This window comes from Cebus imitator, unplaced genomic scaffold (assembly GCF_001604975.1).
Source record: "Cebus imitator isolate Cc_AM_T3 unplaced genomic scaffold, Cebus_imitator-1.0 Scaffold194, whole genome shotgun sequence".
Taxonomy (NCBI): Eukaryota; Metazoa; Chordata; class Mammalia; order Primates; family Cebidae; genus Cebus; species Cebus imitator.
Genome location: NW_016107509.1, coordinates 569,309 through 581,781, shown reverse-complemented (window position 1 = coordinate 581,781; position 12,473 = coordinate 569,309).

The following is a 12,473-nucleotide window of genomic DNA, read 5'->3' as shown; positions in this document are numbered from 1 at the left end:
TTGGGTCATACCTGAAGCCAGCACAGTCCTGGGTCTCACCCAAGGCCAACAGCAAACACTGCCTGGGTACTGCTGATATTTATTCAAGTATTAAGAGTTCTTTAGTTAGCAGTTCTTAGGATCCTGCCAGGACTGGATTCTAAGGAAGTGGGTCCTCTTCTGGCCCAGGTTGTATCTAGAAATACCATCCAGGAGATAGAGCCTGGAATGGTACCTTAGTATTCTGCCTGGTGCCTTACCTTGCTGTGGCTGGGCTGGTATCCAAGTTTCAAGACAAAGTCCTCCTTACTTTCCTCCTCCTCTCTTCAAGCAGAAGGAAGTCTCTCACAGCACCAGGACTTTCCTGGTGCTGTGAGCTGCCCTGCCTGGGACTGGAAGCATTCCCTTCACTGCCCCCACTGGTGTTTTACTAAGTTGCATGCACCTCAAGCCTACTGGCCCTGAGCCCAGCATAGCACTAGGACTTGCTCCAAAATTGCAGTTTTTGTGGCTTAGACTGCTTTTGAAATTTATTTAGAACGCCAGAGCACTTTAGCCCACAATGGCAGGCCCAGCTGCAACTCAGGTTCTGACCACTGGGATGGGCAGCTCCTCTCTGGCTAGGTTGGGTCTAAATGCTCCCTCCGTTGGTGCTGGCTGAATTCTGCTCTGTGTTCCTTTTCACTGTGACATGTCAGCTCCGAGCTCCAATGCAGAGTTCCACAATCACTGCTCTCTTCATCCCCCAGCAATTCAGGACTGTCTTTTCTACCCTTTTCAGTGCCTCTTCCCTTGCTATAGTGTTAAAACCAGGCACTGTAATCACTCACCTGATTTTTGCTTCTATAAAGATGCTTTTTTTATGCAGATAGTTGTTTGATTTGGTGTTCTTCCTGTGGGGAGTGATTGCCAGAAGGTTCCATTTGGCTATCTTGCTTCACTTCCTCCAGAAAAACAGAAACAAAAACAAAGCAACAACAACAACAACAACAAAACTTGAGGTTTGTTAGAACTAGTAAGAAACTACATTCTGTAACAGATACGAAAGTATAGATATATTGTTGGCCTTTGGAAGCTCTTGGAAATACTGTGTTTACATCTATTAGGCATTTCAGCAAATCCTCTAAATTTGTTGAATCTAATGGTGGTGGGAATGAGCACCTGTGACTGAAGATTAGTCACTTAGATTGTTGAAGAATAATTATTTATTTGGTCCTTGTGTAACAGAGAGGAAGTACAGAAGTGACAGGAAAAGGAGAGGGCCCTTACTCTCCTTTTCCTTTCTTTTTTGTCGCCCCTCTTCTGTCCTTCCTTTCCTCAGTCTCTTTCTTCTCTCTTTCCATAAACCCAAAAACTGTCTAATAAACTCAATATATTGAAGAGTATTAGTGTCAGTTTATATTGTAATTATGTAGAAAAGGGGCACAATATACACTCTTTGGCTCAGGAGTTTAGTGTTCGTAGTTATGCACTTTTTCAGCAAGGTATCTTTTTTTGCCTACATTCAGAGTACTAAACAGACTTCTGCTACTAAACCCAAATGTACATGTGGTCATGCTTGTTACATATTAACTTTACAAAGATATTGAAAAGTGCCTTAGGGAGCGAACTCATGTTTGTCACTTCTAACTGTAAAAGTGGACATAACATGTACCTAGTTGAAGTTTTCATGTATTCAGAGTAATCTCTCTAAACAAATGCAATTAAAAATGATACTAACATGTCAACAGGACAATATGTATTTGAGTTAAAAAAAACTGCATCAGCATGATGGTGTCAGTGTTCAGTTTGAAAACATGTTTCCTGTGGCTCTAAATGCCAATTAGTATGATGTAGGAATTGGTGACACAAATGAGGGGTATAGATGTCAACATCATTAATTATCCCTAGCTGTTAATTAGACAGTAGATGCAGCACTAGAAAAACTCAGCATGTCTTAAATTTACTAAGTGAGTGTTAAATAAACTTTCATGTCCCATTGTGATTTAGCAATGGACCTGCCAATGAACAAACCATAGTACATATGAAGAGCAGTTTTATTATTTTATTCTTTCTGGATTCAATGGATTATTTTTGGTTTATTAAATATCCATTTCCTTTACTCCAAAGCATCCTAATTTCCTTTCAGGAAATAGTGTCATGTCATTCTTATTGGGTATAATTTCAAGGAAATGTTAAGCATGTGCATTGACCTTCTTAGCCCAGGGGCAGGCATTTGACAAAGCCAATTAATTGCTTTCTTCCTGAAATCTGCATCTTGGTAGGAATACATTCATTCTGGCAGTGACTTGACCAAATTGTTTCTGCTGTAAGACTCTGTTGTTTCTTCTTTTGTTCTTACCCATTTCTAAGCGTATTTATCTATTCTTACTGTGAATGTTTCTTATCTTTCTATTCAACATTTTGCTCAAGATACAGTTGATTTCTGTTGCTTTCAATCTAAGATCTTGACATAGACAGCCTATGACAAAAATTACTTTGAATTTTCATTCCAAATTTTCCTGAGTGAGGTCCAATTTGGACTTTATGTAACTAGTGAAGTAGCACTAAACATATATTCATATATAAATTTCATTCTTTATAATCCATAGATTAAACAACTGAAGCTAGTTTCTGTCACTTGAACTATTTCACTTTTGCCCATCATATTGGGAAAATTTCTACAATGACAGCTCAGCAAGTAGGATTAACAGAGACTATTAACAGTTTGTGTGTGTGTGTGTGTGTGTGTGTGTGTGTGTGTGTGACTTTGAAGATGAGAATTCTTTTGCCAGTTTCCATTTCTGATCCATTGAAACCTCTAACAATAACAGTAATAATGATGATGACAGTAATTGTATAGAAAGCATAATGTGTTTTCTGGCAACTGAGAAAATAGCTAGTATGGCCTTTGAAATAATGCGTCACAGTGTATGGATGACTAAAAGCCTAGCAATTCATGACAGCAAGTCTTTTTTGCATGTTTATGACCACATGTTGTGCATATGGGTCTGCAGTTGCAGCTGATCTAAGAAAGATTCTTGATGCTTACTGTCTTAGTTTGTTTTGTGCTGTTATAACAGAATGTTGGATATTGGGTAATTGATAAAGAATAGAGATTTATTTTTTACAGATCTAGAGGCTCAGAAGTCCAAGGCCCAGGGGCATGCATTTGGTGATGCCCTTCTTGCTGTGTCACAACATAATGAAAAGAATTACATGGGCAAGAAAGACAGCAAGAGAGGGGGTTGATCTCATTCTTTTATGAGGAATCTACTCCTAGAAGGACTAAGCCACTCCCTTGATAACAACATTAATCCATTTATGACAGCAGAGCCCGTATGACCTAATCACTTCCTAAAAGTCCCACCTCTCAACATTATTGCATTGAAGATTAAGTTTCCAACACATGAACTGTGGGAATACATTCAAACCATAGCACTTGCCTTTCTGCCTCTGGATGCAGCACCTTTGCTCAACAAAAGCAGCTGTTTCTTCCTGGAGCTAGACCTTTGAGTTAATCTTATTTTAGAGAGACCTTCAGATATATTCTATTACGTAAAGTGAAAAATCAAGTTCAAATTATTAAGTTGTCCTTGAAATGTCCATGGTTAGTAGCATCTAACGTATCCATGCTGCATTATGTAAAATGAAAAATCAAGTTCAAATTGTCATCAAGTTTCCCTTGAAATATCCATAGTCCGTTGCATCTTAGGTATCCAATTGTCATTTGTTCTTATCCCCTTTCCAAGCCATTCTCAATATATATATGGCATGGCTCTTACTGTATGGCATGGCTAAAAAGTAAAGATGGTATTACACTTACCTTGGACAGGAAGAACATATTGAGAAAATAATAGCACTAGCAAAATTCTCTTGAAGGATTCATTTTCTTTAACTGGAATAAAACTTCAGATGGAGCAAAAAATCAGCCAGTGTACAATAACAGGTATTGGCCTCTTTTTCTGGGAATATTGCTAGTTCAGGAAAGAAAGCATAATTTGCCCCTTAATTTGCATGTAATGAAAAGTGGGTGTAAATATAACTGCAGAACTGCCTTTGAGCTATAACTCTGGGCACACTGCTTATGGGACAGACCTGCTTCACAAGGACCAGTATCTCTGCTGCTGGTATACACTGCTGCTTAAGTAAAAGTTGCTGTTTAACACCACCGGCTTACCCTTGAGTTCTTTCCTGGATGAAGCCAGGAAGTCTCCTGGGATAAGCCCAATTTGGGGGCTTGCCTGCCTTGCATCAGAAGCATTGGAGAAGGAGACTCTAGTGTTCCTGGGAGAGTCAGGGAAGGCTTCCCATAGCAGGCAGCCTTGTTGCTGATAGTTTTGCAGGAGTTAGACCCTGAGATGTCAGTTTAGCCTAAAGGGTAATCATATATTTAAGCAGGCAATTTAATGTACTTAAAATATAGGTATGCATAAGGCACTGTGGAAGTAAATATGAAAGGAAAATTTATTTTGCTGATGTGAGAATCAGGGAAATGTATAGCCTTGAAATGCCATTGAAGCTAGGCTCAGAAGAATGAGCAAATGGAAGTACTGAATAGGATAGTGTAGCCATTTATCCATGAAAGATGAATCAGCAATGAGGTTGGACACAAAGAACTTACCCCCACCCAGGGGCTTATTTTCCAGTCTATTATTTCTTCCCATGCTTGGATCTTCGGCATCATAACATTCTGGGAGATTGAGATTTTCTTAGGCTCTCCTTTCAAGACTTCAAGTATTTAATTGAAACCATTGTTGAAAATGGCATGATATTTTCTCATTAATATCAAACACACACACACACACAATTTCCTCACATATAGGAACTCCTTCTAATATTTTTCATGTCATCTAAAATCTCATTATTCATCTTGTAAAGGAAGATTAATTCAAAGATGAAAACAGAAGGACACACAAATGAACAAAGACAAGTGATGAAATGCAGAACTTTCTGCATTCAAGCATTAAAGTATGCTAACTATGGAGAACTGTGATGGATCTTCTGAACATGCTTTAATAAAAGACCGTAAGTAAGACTAATGAAAGCTAGGCAAGAAAAAAATGTACTTTTTCTTATGCTTGAAAAAAATCCTCATCTACAGAGAATATGCTTATATAAATTGTAAAGGAATTACATGTGGCACTGCATTGTTCATAGAAAAAGAAAATTGTGTGATTTAAATTTTGATGTTTTCAAGAGCCCCCCGCAGCAGGTGTGGGTTATGAAAAAGGCTGTCTCTAGCATAAGTTGTGAGGATTACTTGGAAGGCATGAAATTATGGTCTCAGTAAGCACAGACTTATTTCTAAGCATCTTATCTTTAAGAAGAACCAGAAACTTCTATTATGACAGTTTTATATATTATTTTTTATGACTAGTCTTTTTTCATGGGCTAGGATTTGAGCTTCTGAGGAATAAGAGAAACCTGAAGGACTCCCCTTGAGATGGCCAGCTCATGCCCATTGCTTAAAGCCAGGTGCTGGATTGGCATTATATGCAACCATCAACACATAAGAAGTTGAAAAATTGCTTTGAACTGATGCTCAGGTCTTTTTTTTTTTTTCATCTTTTAAGTTCAGGGGTACATGCACAGGTTTGTTATATAGGTAAACATGTGTCATGGGGGTTTGTTGCACAGATTATTTCATGACCCAGTTATTCAGCTTAGTACCCATTAGTTATTTTTCCTGATATTCTCCTTCCTTCTACCCTTCACACTCTGATAGGTCCCAGGATGTGTTGTTCCCCTCTATGTGATCATGTGTTCTCATCATTTTAGCTCCCACTCATAAGTGACAAGATATGGTATTTGGTTTTCTGTTCCTCTGTTAGTTTGCTAAAAATAAGGGCCTCCAGCTCCATCCATGTCCCCGCAAAGGACATAATATCAATCCTTTTTGTGGATGCATAGTATTCCATGGTATATATGTACCGCATTTTCTTTATGCAGTCTACCATTGATGGCAGGTGGGTTGATTCCTTGTCATTTGTATTGTGTATAGTGCTGCAATGAATGTACATGTGCATGTGTGTTTGTAATAGAATGGTTTATATTTCTTTGGAAGTATACCCAAATGCGATTGCTGGATCTAATGATAGTTCTGTCTTTAGGTCTTTGAGGAATTTCCACATTGTTTTCCACAGTGATTGAACTAATTTATACTGCCACCAACGGCACAAGTGTTTCTTTTTCCCCACAACCTCACCAGCATCTGTTATTTTGACTTTTTGGTAAGAGCCATTCTGGCTGGTGTTAGATGATATCTCATTGTGGTTTTGATTTGCTTTTCTTTAATGATCAGTGATATTGAGCTTTTTTTCAAATGATTGTTGGATGCATGCATGTTTTCCTTTGAAAAATGTTTGTTCATGTCCTTTGCCCACTTTTTAATGGGTTTTTTTTTTCTTATAAATTTGTTTGTTTCTTATAGATGCTGGATATTAGACATTTGTCAGATGCATAGTTTGCAAAAATTTTCTCTTTCTGTATGTTGTCTGTTTACTCTGTTGACAGTTTCTTTTGCAGTACAGAAGCTCTTTAGTTTAATTAGATTCAATTTGTTAATTTTTGCTTTTGTTGCAATTGCTTTTGGCATTTTCTTCATGAAATCTTTGCCCATGACTATGTCCTGAATGGTATTGCCTAGGTTGTCTCCCAGGGTTTTTGTAGTTTTGGGTTTTACATTCAAGTCTTTAATCCACTGTGAGTTAATATTTGTGTATGGTATAAGGAAAGGGTAGAGTTTTAATCCTCGGCATGTGGCTGATCAGCTATTCCAGCACCATTTATTGAATAGGGAATCCTTTCCCCATTGCTTGTTTTTGTCCGTTGTTTCAAAGATCAGATAGTTGTAGGTGTGTGACCTTATTTCTGTGTTCTCTATTCTGTTCCATTGGTCTATGTGTCTGTTTTTGTACCAGCACCATGCTGTTTTAGTTACTGTAGCGCTGTAGTATAGTTTGAAGTTAGGCAAAGTGATGGCTCTGGCTTTCTTCTTTTTACTTAGGATTGCCTTGGTTATACAGGCTCTTTTATGACTTTTAAAATAGTTTTCTCTAGTTCTATGAAGAATGTTGATACTGGCTTATCAGAAAGAGCATCGAATCTATAAATTGCTTTGGGTAGTATGACCATTTTAATGACACTGATTTTTCCTATCCATGAGCATTGAATGTTTTTCCATTTGTTTTTGTCATCTATGATTTCTTTGAGTAGTGGTTTGAGTTCTCCTTGTAGAGGTCTTTCACCTCTCTAGTTAGCTGTGTTCCTATTTTCTTTTTGTGATGCCCAGGTCTTTAGTAGTTGCAAGCTGAAAGTCCAAAGAAACAAGAAGATATGGCCACAATTTCTCAGAAGTAATCTTGAATAAAGGCCATTACTGGCTTTATGGCTTGATCTATAGTATTTTTGGTATTATCATGGGTCCATTATTCTGAAAAGCACACCTTCAGCCTGGTTCTGCATCAGTAGCCCAAACCCTGGGTAGAGATAACCATAAAACCAGCCTCATGGAAGGGAGGGAAGAACAACAAAAGGAAAGAGTGAACATATATTAAGCAAACAAACAATAACAAAGACACTCTCACTCAAAATGAGGCTAAAAATGAAGATCCCCAAAGTAAAAAAGGCAGCCAATACAATAATTTAATTAGATGTTGAAATTAGATTAATAATTTCAATTAGATGTTGCAATTAATCCAGATGAAATTAATATTATGACTATGTTCCTGAAAAAAGTTTAACTATTTTGAAGACATTCAAAGGCCTAAATGAAAATATCATTTCATTAAAAAAGAATGAGAAAGCTTGAAACAAGGAAGAAAAGGAGAAAGAGCAATGTGTATGAGAAATATCATTATTGAAATAAAAATGCAGTCAGCCAAGTAGATTCTGACCAGAGTATAGAATGAAATTGCCCATAATGTTTCCAGATGTATGGATGCAAACTGTAAAAAAGAAGAGATAAGACATGAAAGGTAGATTGAGAAATTCTGTATTAGGTTTAGAAGACTTTTATGTCTCATGGTTTCTACAGGTCAGGATTTTAGCTTGGTGGTTTTGGCTCAGGGTTTACTATGATGTTGTAGTGCAGGTATTAGTTGAAAATGCAGCCATCTGAAGGATTGACTAGAAGTAGAGAAGGCACTTCTAAGCTCATGAAGCTAGTTGTTAGCTTCACAGCCTTTTAAAATGGGAAGCTATTGGAGGTTTTTGAGCAGAAGTGTTGATTTACACAGTTTTAACTGGATTACATTAGTTGTTGTTTGAGAATCATTTGAAAGTAAGCAAGGGCAGATATAAGTTAATTAGAAGGCCATTGAAATAAACTAGGTAGGATGTGATAGTTAATGGCTCAGGGGAGCAGTGTAAGGTGTTAAGAAATGCTCAGGTCTAAATATGTGTTGGCAATACAGCCAACAAGTTTTATTGATACATTGGACCTGGAATTTTAAAGAGTTGCTTCTACAACAATAGAATTACATCTTTGTCAAAAATTTTGGATTTTTAGATAGTTTGGTGTGTGTGTGTACCATTAATGCATTTTTAATTTTTATATAGTTGATTTGACCCATTTCCTTCTTCGTGGTTTTTGGGTTATGTGTGCTTTCTAGAAATTACACTTTGAATTACACAAAATATTTTCTTTCTTTTATCCACTGAGTGTATATTAAGGTATTGAGAGTGAATTGGGCTCTTATTTTTTATCCCCCTTTTAATGGCCATCCCAGCTATCCACTGAATAATCAAATTTTGTACAATTAAATGCGATTTGTAAAAACAGAATAAAATGTAATTTTACTCTACTTTATTTGTTGAGATTGCATTAAATCTACAGATAAACACAGGGGTATTTTACATTTATCTATTCAAGTCTTTGTCACTGTCTTTCACAAAATAACACCTTCATTATTTTTAGGTATTGCATTTTTTCTCTTGCTGTAGTGAGATCTATACAGATATACATTTTTAGCAGTTTTATTTTGGTAAAAATTAAAATATAAAACATAAAATTTGTTATCCATCTTAAATGTACAGTTTTATGAATTTTAGTAAATTGATACATTTCAATTCATAGTCAATGATTACCCAAAAAAGTGTCCTTATGTTCATTTGCAATCAATTCCTGTTCCTCCTTCCAGCTGCAGAAACCACTGCTGTTTTCTAAATGGAAGTAGAAAATGTATAATCTTTTGTTCTTGATTACATGTCAGCTATTAATTTTACTGTTTTTTTTAAGACGCAGCTCCAGTGCTTATTATGTTGTTATATGTAGTATAAATCAGCTTAAGTCCATTAATCTTTTATCTTTACAATTGCTTTCTTCTATTTTACTATATTTTGTTATATTTCAAATTTATTAAAGTGAGCTATGAGTTTATTTGCTATTATTATTTCTTGCATAGTAATTAAGTGTTTAGGGTTAGGAATATCTTGAGCTCCAGTTAATCACATTCCATAGGTTCTAACATGTACATCACCCCTATTTTATTTTCTAAACTTTCTACATTTTGGTTTATCTCTTTGGCCCATATTTTTTAAGAGAAAACTTTAAATTTTCAGCTGGTCAAGGTGTTGTCCCTTTTTTTCTAAAAACATTAATTTATAGCTTTTCTCTTTTTTTTTAACGATTAAAATGAGTGTGGCCTTTACTATTTCTACCTTTTAAAAATTTAGTTCACTTTCTGGTTCATTTTTATAAACATTTATTAGTCCCTGGATGAGACATTATATATTCTGTTGAGTGCAATGCTTATATGTAAATATATTAGCATTATATGATTAAGTATATAATTTATATGCTCAATACATAAAAGTCATTTAAGGCGCTGAGAAAAATGATGATTTATGGGAATCACTCCCAGAAAACCTGATATCATAGGCCAGAGTGCAGTCTTGAAATATATTTTATTTTACAAGAATCCTAGGAAAGTTTGCTGCAAGTGGTCTTTGGTCCACACTTTAAAAAAGTCTTCTCCATATTGTTACTTATTTTGATCAGGTACTTAATTTTCTATGAGAATTAAAAGTTCCTTAATGTTATTGTACTTTCTGTTTTATTTTTGGGAGGATTACATTTTGAAAAATTACATTTTACTATTTAATACATCAAAATTAAAATACAACAATAATAAGTTTACATTTTATTGTTATCAGTTGTCCTTTGTTATCTCAAATTTTTTTGAAACACTGGTTGATATAAATATCCATCTTCTAGTTTCCCTGTGTGTTTCTATGTGTGTATTTTCCCAGTATAATTCTTCTGTTTTATTTCCACTCTTTAAATGACTTTGATGCACATGTATTTCTTATGGACAGATATGTGTGTGTGTGTGTGTGTGTGTGTGTGTGTGTGTGTCTGTGTGTGTTTGTGTTTTACCCAGTCTGACAATGTTTTCCCTTTAATAATTCAGTTTTTTTCTCATTTTCATTATGACAGGTATGTGCAGTCTTGGGCTGTCATTGTATATTGGAAAAATGAGACTTTGTGTTGGCTTTAGATTAGAAACTGTCGGAAATACTTCTGTTTAATTCAAGCTTGTCATAAGCAGCTGCAGCCGGGATTGGTCATTATAAAGCCTATCTAAACCACCAGAAGTTACACTGAGATTTTATAGTGTGTATCAAATAGGACTTAATCCAAGGTGAGAAAAGAGAGGAGATAAAAGAAAACTTCCAGTGAATTCTCTTGCATTTGAAATGTATGCATACAATTATGAATTATAAAAATACTAGCTAAGTTTATAAAATTATCTAAAATGTCTTTCACAAATCTTGAGACCCATATACTTAGAGTACCACTTTCATTTTTTAACCTTACAGAGGTACATAATATCTAATAAACTGATTCTATTTAAAGTATATAACTTGATAAATTTTGATGTATGAATACACACCTGAAACCATAACCACAATCAAATTAATGAATATATCCATTGCCCTCAAGAATCTCCTCAAGCCCCTTTGTAAATTGTCCCTCTGTGTCCACTTCCCTGATATCTTCAAGCAAACACTGCCGTACTTTCTCGAACTATGAATTACTTTGCATTTTCTAGAATTTTAAATAAATGAAGTCATACAGAAGAAGCTACTCTTATGTCTGTCTTCTGTCAGTTAGCACCTAATTATTTTGAGATTCATTTATGTTCTTGGATGTACTGACTGTTCATTCCTTTTGGTGAGTTCTTTTCTAAGTATATACTACAATTTGTTTATTCATTCACCTGTTGATGGGTTGTTTCTGATCTTTGGCTATTGCAAATAGAATTCGCTATGAACATTTGTGTACAAGTCTTTGTTGTGAACTACAAAGTAGTTGTTTGCTCAACTACTACTCTTAGATAAACATCTAGGGGTGGAATGGATGAGTCATATGGTAGGTGCATGTTTATTTTAAGAGTCATATGGTAGGTGTATGTTTATTTTAAGAAACTGCAAAACTGTTTTCCAAAGAGGATGTACCATTTTATATTCCAACAAAAAATGTGTGAGAGTTCTAGTTGTTCTATGTATTTGCTAATATTTGGTTTAATCAAGTTTTTGAATTCTAGCCATTCTAATGAGTGGTATCTCACTGTGAATTTAATTTAAATATCCCCAATAACTAATGAAGTTGATCCTTTTCTCAGGTGCTTAATTATTATTCATATGTTATCTTTGATGAAGCATTTGTTTTACAATTTTTTCAGTTTTAATAGCTTTAAAGGTACAAGTGGTTTTCAGTTTATGGATGAATTTTATGGTGGTGAAGTCTAGGATTTTACTGTACTCATCACCTGAGAAGTGTACATTGTACCCAGTAGGTAATTTTTCATCCCTCATCCTGCTCCAGTTTTCCCTGGTTCTGAAACTCCAGTGTCCATTATATCATGCTGTGTGCCATTGTGTGCCATAGCTTAGCTCCCACTTATAATGTGAGAATATGTACAATTTATTTTTGATTTCTGAGTCACTACACTTGGAATAATGCCCTCCAGTTCCATACAAGTTGCTGCAAAATACATTATTTTTTTCTTTTTTAATGGTAGAGTAGTATTCCATGGTGTATATATACAACATTGTCTTTATCAGCTCATCAGTTGATGGGCACTTAGGTTAATTCCATATCTTTGCAATTATTAACTATGCTGCTATAAACATGTGCATGTAGGTGTCTTTTTGATATAGTGACTTTTTTTCCCCTTTGTGTAGATACCCAGTAGTGACATTTTTCAGTTCTTTAAGAAATCTCCTTACTGTTTTCCATAGAGGTTTTATTAATTTACATTCCCACCACCAGTGTATAAGCATTCCTTTTCCACCATATCTGTGCCAATATCTATTGTTTTTTTGACTTTAGTAATGACCATTCTTCTGGGGTAAGGAGGTATCTCATTGTTATTTTAATTTGTATTTCCTTGATGATTAGTGATGTTGAACCTTTTTTTCATACGTTTGTTGGCCATTTGTATATCTTCTTTTGAGAAATGCCTATTCATGCCCTTTGCCCACTTTTTTTTTTCTTTTTTTTTTTT